Source organism: Ovis aries, chromosome 8 (assembly GCF_016772045.2).
Source record: "Ovis aries strain OAR_USU_Benz2616 breed Rambouillet chromosome 8, ARS-UI_Ramb_v3.0, whole genome shotgun sequence".
Lineage (NCBI taxonomy): Eukaryota > Metazoa > Chordata > Mammalia > Artiodactyla > Bovidae > Ovis > Ovis aries.
Window position 1 is genome coordinate 20,322,100 of NC_056061.1, and position 9,224 is coordinate 20,331,323.

The following is a 9,224-nucleotide window of genomic DNA, read 5'->3' on the forward strand; positions in this document are numbered from 1 at the left end:
TGTAACATATGCAAGAGAAATATGTTTTTTTCTCCAAGTAAACTGCCCTTAAATTATGTGGTGGTGGTTTAGTCACTAAGTCGTGCCCAACCCTTGTGACCCGATGGAATGTAGTTTGCCAGGCTCCTCTGTCCATGGGATTCTCCAGGCAAGAATACTGGAATGGGTTACCATTTCCTCCTCCAGGGGATCTTGACGACCCAGAAATCAAAACCAGGTCTCCTGCACTGCAGGCAGATTCTTTACCAACTGAGCTACTAGGGAAGATTAAATCATGTATCTGTCCATGAAAATAAAACAAGAAAAATGAACCACGATGGATATGACTCCACCCCTAATGAAATAAAGAGGCATGAAGGTGACCCCAGAATTTTATTGCAGTTGACTGATTTGTCAAATGCCATTTTGACACAATATCACTGGGGAAAATAAAGAAAATGTTAATATTCACTACACAAAGACTAGCATATTCAAACCTTGTTAGTTTTGGTCTGATAAAGATCACTAGGAAATGACTCTGCTGCATGAAGAGCCAGATATGCTTAATAACCACTTTGTTGAAATCTGCTGACGCTGCAACTCTTTTTTGAGGAACGGGATTTATAAAAACAAGCCATGGATAGCAACAACATTACTGCACCGAAAATTGGCCCTTATTTCTTCTATTTTTAAAGCAGGTTGAAGTGATGTCAGCAAGATGGTGCGACAGGAGTTTCCAGAACTGGTCACCTCACAGAAACATCAGTTTGAACAACTCACAAAAGTACCTGCGCAAGAGCTAAGGATTCAGGTGAGAGATTACAGAACCTGGATGGAACAAATACGAAAAGATGCACTGAAGAAGGGAGGAAAGACAATTTCACATTTCACCCTTCACCCTACCCCAAACCCAGGCAGCACGGCAGAGTCATCCTCCCATGGGGGAAGGAGAGCGAACATCGTGGTGGAGCCCAGTACCTGCTCTGGTGAACCAACAATTTGGCACCTTCAAGAGACTCATTTTAATGTTAATGACACACTGAAGCCTGAAAATGAAGGGATGGAAAAAGATATTCCAAGTAAATGATAAACAAAAGAGAGATAAAAGACTATACTTATGTCAGATGAAATAGCCTGTTAAGTCAGAAAAGACAAACAACATCACTGTGCAATGACAAAGGGGTCAATTCATCAAGAGGATATGATAATTGTAAATATATATGCACCCAACATAGGAGAACATAAATATATAAAGCAAATATTAACAGGACTGAAGGAAGAAATAGCAATACAATAATTGTATAATTATATTATTAATTTGATTACATCTGCAAAACCATTTTTCCAAATGTTAAGATAACATTTATATATTCCAGGGTTTAGGACTTGCTATCTTTGGGTGGCCATTATTCAGCCTAGAACACCATCATAATCTGTTGCGAAATAGTACTTTTTAAATGTCCATTTCCTCGGCATGTTATAGGAATACCAAAGACAAAAGTGCCCAGTAAAAGAAGAATGACACATTCAGCTTAAGGGGAAATTGAGTTCAAGGAAACGATGAACCATACGTAGTGTTTTAAATTCTCCTTGAAAACAGAATGGCCAGATCATGTTGAGTCATACAGTGTTGTTGGTCTCTATTTATATCACAGATTTGGTTCCAGCAGACACATTCAAAGAGGGATTAAAGTTGCCCAGGGACAGTCATTCATGTTATTTACTATTCCCCAAATACCCACTATGAGCAGGTTACTGCTATGGGGTGGGAGATGGTATAACAAAAAAGGACAAAAGAAAACAACAATGAAAATATCAAGCTCTTTCCTGTTGGCTCTGACGGTGAAGAATCCGCCTGCAATGCTGGAGACCTGGGTTCCATCCCTGGGTCAGGAAGATCCCCTGGAGAAGAACATGGCAACCCACTCCAGTATTCTTGCCTGGAGAATCCCTATGGACAGAGGAGCCTGGCAGGCTACAGTCCACAGGGTCGCAAAGAGGGGGAGACAACTGAGCAACAAGCACAGCACAGATTTCTTTTTAAACCATTGTTAAAAAAAAAAAAATTAATGCAAACCTCAGTTGAATAGAGTTGGGAGACCAGAAGGGGGAGCTCTCATGCCCTGTAACAACAGCGGATCAATGGAAAAGAAAGACTCCTTTCCTGACAAGGACTCAACCAGTAAAGAGCCATGGGCTCTCTGTTACCACAGCCCTACCAACTTCCTTTTGCCTCTCTGCATAAGCATTCTCCTTCCCTCGCTGTGGGGGGACTAGCACAAGGCTCACTGGCATTGCAGACTCAGAACTGCAACTCTCTGCTGATCCCACATGTCTACCTTTGCTGGAGAAATATTCGTCAGTCTATTTATTTCAGGTCAACACTGTCAATCAAAGAAAAAAAAAAGTCATGCAAAACATTTTAAAATGAAAAATATTATACATATATAAACTCTATATAAGTAAAATTAAGTATATCCAATGAGTGCACACGTGTGAAGTCACTTCAGCAGTGTCTAACTCTTTGCGACCCTTTGAACAATTGCCCGCCAGGCTCCTCTGTCCGTGGGATTCTCCGGGTAAGAATACTGGAAGGAGCTGCTATGCCCTCCTCCAGGACACCTTCCCAACCCAGGGATCAAATCTGCGTCTCTTATGTCTACCCGAATTGGCAGGTGGATTCTTTACCACTAGTGCCACCTGGGAAGCCCATGCACATAAAATATAAAACCTCGGCTCTTCTAATATAAAAGTTTATTCTATATAGGTGTTCATTTATAAAAATAATACACATTATTGAAAACCTAGGAAGCATGAATTTGGAAGTCTTCGGCAAACTGTCTCCACGTGAATGCAGAGACTTACCAAGTAAGATATACCAATATATGTAAAGAGGCTTCAGTTCAGTTCAGTTCAGTCGCTCAGTCCTGTCCGACTCTGCGACCCCATGAATCACAGCATGCCAGGCCTCCCTGTCCATCACCAACTCCCGGACCAACTCCCAGAGTTCACTCAGACTCGCGTCCATCGAGTCCGTGATGCCATCCAGCCATCTCATTCTCGGTCGTCCCCTTCTCCTCCTGCCCCCAATCCCTCCCAGCATCAGAGTCTTTTCCAATGAGTCAACTCTTCGCATGAGGTGCCCAAAGTACTGGAGCTTCAGCTTTAGCATCATTCCTTCCAAAGAAATCCCAGGGTTGATCTCCTTCAGAATGGACTGGTTGGATCTCCTTGCAGTCCGAGGGACCCTCAAGAGTCTTCTCCAACACCACAGTTCAAAAGCATCAATTCTTCAGCGCTCAGCCTTCTTCACAGTCCAACTCTCACATCCATAGATGACCACAGGAAAAACCATAGCCTTGACTAGACGGACCTTAGTCGGCAAAGTAATGTCTCTGCTTTTGAATATACTATTTAGGTTGGTCATAACTTTTCTTCCAAGGAGTAAGCGTCTTTTAATTTCATGGCTGCAGTCACCATCTGCAGTGATTTTGGAGCCCCCCAAAATAAAGTCTGACACTGTTTCTACTGTTTCCCCATCTATTTCCCATGAAGTAGCTTAACCAACTACTTATTTTTTTCCATATAGTTTAACAAAGTAAAGTCCAAGCTTATGCTGTATCCAAGAGACATCCCTCAAAAAAGTGTAAAACTATAGAAATAGGCAGAATAGACTCAGCAACTGCAAACAAAAGGAAAGCAGGGTTGTGAACATAATATCCAACAAGGCAAATTCAGGCCCCAAAGCATTAATCAAAGAAAAAGGACACTGTGTAACATGAAATTCATAATTCATAATGAAAATATAGCAGTTTTGAGTATCTCTATACCAAATAATATCACAGCCACCTTCATAAAGCAGAAACTTCAGAAGATGCACAAATTGACAAGATAAATTAGTAATACATCATTATTGGTCCAAGACAGATAAAGCAAAAATAAATACATGTAAGTATGTAAAAGTCCTAAATATTAACATACTTAATAAAGTAGGTACTTATATATATGAATTTATATAAAATTTGTACTATATTAAACAATCTATCTTCTTTTCAAGAAACATGAAACATTTGAGAAAACTATTTATTATGTCAAAAAGAACATTTCAAAAAGTTGTATAAAATGGAAAGCAAAAATGAGCTTCTTTGATCACAGTATCAGTTCAGTTCAGTTCAGTTCAGTCGCTCAGTCGTGTCTGACTCTTTGTGACCCCATGAATCGCAGCACGCCAGGCCACCCTGTCCATCACCATAACAAAATTATCAGACAATAAACAAGTTTTTAAGAGCATAAATGTCACTTTACAGGAGAACTTTAAAAATCACTTATTAAACAACTTACATAACAGCAGAAAAACAAGCCAAAATTGCCAGATTTCTTTAAAAACTATAATAAAAACATCACATTATCAGGATATGTAGGATACAACTAAATCAGTGATGGATAGACAATTTAAAGCTTTAATATAAAGTATATATATACATGTATATATGTATATATTAAGAAAAATAAAGGATAAATATACTGCATTAAATACCCACTTCAAAAGCTATAAAAATAACAACAGAGAAAGCTGAAAGAAGAAATGCAATAAGAAAGATAAGGTACAAATAACAGTTTAGAAGCAAAATGAAACATTAGAACTAACAAATTTAAAAGATGGTTTTTAAAAATTAATCAACAAAATAATTCAGGGGACTAGATAATTAATCAAAACAGAAACATAAATACACAACATAGAAATGAAAAGGAAAAAAATAACTTGGAAACAAAGGCTGTATTTAAAAAAGAAAACACTGAAACATGATTTAGTTCATGTCTTTCCAAACAAATTTGAAAACTTGAATGACTATACTAGGAAAATATATTTTACCACATTTAGCATCTATTCAGATAGAAAATATAAACTGAGATTAAAAACTTATCAAAGAACTAACCCCAGAACAAGTAACAGGTCTGGGTGATTTCAGACGGAAATTCTATCAAATCTTCAAAGATCAAATAATACCACCCTATTAAACTGTTCTAAAAGAAGAAAAACATCCAGTGTATCCTTGTAAAATATAACATTGATTCAAAACCCTGAATTATACTGCAAAGGACAGAAATCTTCAGACCTATTTATAAACATCAATGCAAAATTTGAATTAAAATATCAGCAAATAGAATCTAATAGTTCATTTGAAAAAAAAGGAATAATGTATCTCAATGTGGTTTATTCCAGGAATACAATGATGATATTAGGAAACCATTAGTATAACTCACCATATTAAAAGATCCTAGAACTAAAATCATATGATCTTCCCTATACATTCTAAAAAGCCTTGAACAAAATTTAGCATTGATTCTTGATTTAATATTTAATCAATTGTTTAACTAGGAAATGAAAAATATTTATCATAATTTATATATATATAAACATATACATATGCTTAGCTTTCAAATCAGCACATGATAAGAGGGGAAACAGTAGAGGCATTCTCATTGAAGTCAGGCTTAAAGCACAGCAAAAAAAAAAGCAAAAAGGCTGTCTGAGGCGCCTTACAAATAGCTGTGAAAAGAAGAAAAGCGAAAAGCAAAGGAGGAAAGGAGAGTATACCCATTTGAATGCAGAGTTCTGAAGAATAGCATGGAGAGATAAGAAAGCCTTCCTCGGAGATCAGTGCAAAGAAATAGAGGAAAACAACAGAATGGGAAAGACGAGAGATCTCTTCAAGAAAATTAGAGATACCAAGGGAACGTTTCATGGAAAGATGGGCTCAATAAAGGACAGGAATGATAGGGACCTGACAGAAGCAGAAGATATTAAGAAGAGGTGGCAAGAATACACAGGAGAACTGTACAAAAAAGATCTTCATGACCCAGATAATCATGACCCAGATCACTCACCTAGAGCCAGACATCCTGGAATGTGAAGTCAAGTGGGCCTTAGAAAGCATCACTATGAACAAAGCTAGTGGAGGCGACAGAATTCCAGTTAAGCTATTTCAAATCCTAAAAGATGATGCTGTGAAAGTGCTGCACTCAATATGTCAGCAAAATTGGAAAACTCACCAGTGGCCATAGGACTGGAAAAGGTCAGTTTTCATTCCAATTCCAAAGAAAGGCAATGCCAAAGCAAGGAGATCCAACCAGTCCATCCTAAAGGAGATGAGTCCTGGATGTTCATTGGAAGGGCTGATGTTGAAGCTGAAACTCCAATCCTTTGGCCACCTGATGTGAAGAGCTGACTCATTTAAAAAGACCCTGATGCTGGGAAAGATTGAGGGCAGGAGAAGGAGACAACAGAGGATAAGATGGTTGGATGGCATCACCGACTCAATGGACATGAGTTTGGGTAGACTCCGGGAGTTGGTGATGGACAGGGAGGCCTGGCGTGCTGCAGTTCATGGGGTTGCAGAGTCGGATGCAACTGAGCGACTGAATTGAACTGAACTGAACCCATTATCTCTACCACTTATTACACTGGAGGCACTAGCAAACATAATTAGAAAAAAACAGTTAAAAGAATTGGAAAGGTAGAGGTAAAATTATCTCTATTTGGTGATGATATGATAGAATATCTAAAAAACCTAAGAAAAACTAAAGTAAAACTACTATAAACAATATGAGAATTCAGTGAGGTAGAATATAAAATCAACATACAAAAATCTATACAAAAGAAAGTGAAAGTTGCTCAGTAGTGTTCGACTCTTTGTGACCCCGTAGACTATACAGTCCATGGAATTCTCTAGGCCAGAATACTGGAGTGGATAGCCTTTCCCTTCTCCACGGATCTTCCCAACCCAGGGATCGAACCCAGGTCTCCTGCATTGCAGGCGGATTCTTTACCAGCTGAGCCACAAATACTTGCATGCGAAGTTAGGAATCTGCAATACTTACATGAATAAAATTTTAAAATAACCCTGAAGGATTAAAAAAACTCAGTTAAACAAATGAATGATGTCCACTGGACCTGGTCAATTCAACAGCATAAAAATATCAATTCTCTCCACATTAATATGTAAATTTAACCTGAAACAAAGAAAAATAACAAACAAAAGTTTGGATTAAAATAAGGTCTACACAAGGGAACTGACTGATGTCTTTTAAATCTCCATTTATAGCCTCTCTTAAGCCTCTCTCCTTCTCTCCTCCTTTCATTGAGAACTTCTCCCCTCTGTGAAGAAGGCTGAGCGCCAAAGAATTGATGCTTTTGAACTGTGGTGTTGGAGAAGACTCTTGAGGGTCCCTTGGACTGCAAGGAGATCCAACCAGTCCATTCTGAAGGAGATCAGCCCTAGGATTGCTTTGGAAGGAATGAAGCTAAAGCTGAAACTCCAGTACTTTGGCCACCTCATGCGAAGAGTTGACCCACTGGAAAAGACCTTGATGCTGGGAGGGATTGGGGGCAGGAGGAGAAGGGGACAACAGAGGATGAGATGGCTGGATGGCATCATGGACTCGATGGACGTGAGTCTGAATGAACTCTGGGAGTTGGTGATGGACAGGGAGGCCTGGCGTGCTGCAATTCATGGGGTCGCAGAGTCGGACACGACTGAGCGACTGACCTGACCTGACCTGACCCCTCCACCCACAGGTGGTCTCTCCAGTAAGACAGACAGACAGACCTCATTATGTGATAGTTCAGCACTCTGAGAAAAAGGAGGAAGAAGCAAGATCTTTAAGATGCAGCCCTGCAAGCTGAGTGTCACTTCTGACACATACACTAACCACAGTCAGTCACAAGGTCAGCCCAGATTCAAGGAACAGGGACACAGACTATCTCATTACGAAAAACTGGCAAAGTAACATAGCTTAACAGTACATGGGGGGGAAAAAAAGCACATGGAATAGAAACTACTCTTGTAGCCATCTTTGCAAACACAAGCTACCATAAAATGCAAACTAAAAGCACACACACAAAAATTCCTGTCCATCAAATCGCAAAAATCTAAGAGTTGACAGCAGCAGACTCTAGGAAACAGGCAATCTCATACATTGCAAGTGGAAGTAGAACATGGTGTAGGTTCTATGAAGAGGAATTTGCCAATAACTGGTGGCTCAGAGGGTAGTGTCTGCCTGCAATGTGGGAGATCTGGGTTCAATCCCTGGGTCAGGAAGATCCCCTGGAGAAGGAAACGGCAACCCACTCCAGTGTTCTTGCCTGGAAACTCCCATGGACAGAGAAGCCTGGTAGGCTACAGTCTGTGGGGTCGCAAGGAGTCGGACACGACTAAGCAACTTCACTTTCACTTTCACCGTCTGACACAAAAATCAATCACAATCTTACTTCTACCTGCATGAATAAAATATGTACACACGCTGGTTGTGTTAACTTCACTTTTCTTCTTTTCCTGGGCCGTAAGTAGTAAGTCATGATTTTCTTTTAAAACAATTAAAAGCACCATCAAATTGACATGCTGAGTATCATGGCTGGTCTTGCATTCCATCTGGTAAGCTGAGGACTTCAGAGTGTAACTGAGAAGCACTGATTTTGCAAACTTATTATTCTTTGTATTTATATACAGATGAACTTCACTATTTTCATGCATACATACATCTCATGAACACCCAAACACAAGCAGGTCTGTATCTCTATAATTATCCCTCAGAAAAGTTCTGCGTCCAGGCCAAGCAAAATCTCTTCACAAGGAGCACTCTCAATTATTTATTTGAATTGCAGGTAGTATTTGGGCAAATCATATTAGACTGAAGCCACTTCTATCACTGTTATTTTCAGAGGGCTAAAAAAGGTAAATTATTTAAAAACAAAGAGGTAAAGAAATATAAAACCTACTATTATTCTTGGAGACAGGATCTCAAAAATAAGCGTACAACGTATATACAAGCATTTTAAAGATAGTTTTTTGTATGGCTGAGTCCCTTTGCTGTTCACCTTAAATTATCACATGGTTAACTGGCTAGACCCCCAATACAAAATAAAAAGCTTAAAAATACATATAATGTTTAATTTTTGGAGATAAATTACCTACAGGATGCATGAAATTGCTAACTTGTTTATACAATGAGTCATTTGAAGCATTAGATTTCTTACAATATCATAGCTGTGTATAACACTACTATCTTTCAAAAAACATGACTTTCAAATAAATTTAGACAAAAGCTGACAAGCTTTGGAAAACTGGTAGGTATCTCAAAATGTCAAAGATAAATGTAAAAATAATGAATAGAACTCATGAGTGGGAAAGTTAATATATCATCATATAATTAAAATATGCATATAAATATTTAATCTCTAAACT